At 31.7% G+C, this 520-nt stretch overlaps 1 protein-coding gene across 1 annotated transcript in view; it reads left to right on the top strand.

The window, feature by feature from the left end:
- Positions 1-520, top strand: part of ak9 (adenylate kinase 9) — a 14,181-nt gene that overhangs the window by 1,481 nt on the left and 12,180 nt on the right. The gene's annotated exons all lie outside the window — the stretch shown is intronic.

The following is a 520-nucleotide window of genomic DNA, read 5'->3' as shown; positions in this document are numbered from 1 at the left end:
ATATATATATATATATATATATATATATATATATATATATATATATTCAGGTCTCTCTTGTAAATGAGTCCAACAGACTCAATGGGATTAACCTGTCTAAATAAAAGTTGAATGAATGTATATATTGTCAGAACACTGAGGACCCAGAGTGGTACGAGAGCAGAGCAGGGCAAGACTCGGATAGAAAAAGTAACAGTGTTAATATGTACAGATAGTCATCTCTTGGAGATCCTGGAAAGAGAATTGGGCCCTGTGCCGTGTAGCTTACCGCTTGTGTACAAACATCCAAAACAGCGGTGAATTGATTTGATTGTTACCCACTGAAAACCTTATATCCTGACTTTTTTTTTGTATGTTGATTAAAAACACGTAAAAACAGAGAAAAGTCAGAGAAAAAAATACACACATATATATATAATAAATATATATACATTTATAAATATATATATATGCATATATACACATATATATATGTACACATACACCCACACAAAGATATTAATTGTCGGTGGTCGCCGTA

This window comes from Nematolebias whitei, chromosome 12 (genome assembly GCF_014905685.2).
Source record: "Nematolebias whitei isolate Nwh7 chromosome 12, NemWhi1, whole genome shotgun sequence".
Lineage (NCBI taxonomy): Eukaryota > Metazoa > Chordata > Actinopteri > Cyprinodontiformes > Rivulidae > Nematolebias > Nematolebias whitei.
This window is presented reverse-complemented; position numbering and strand designations above follow the sequence as displayed.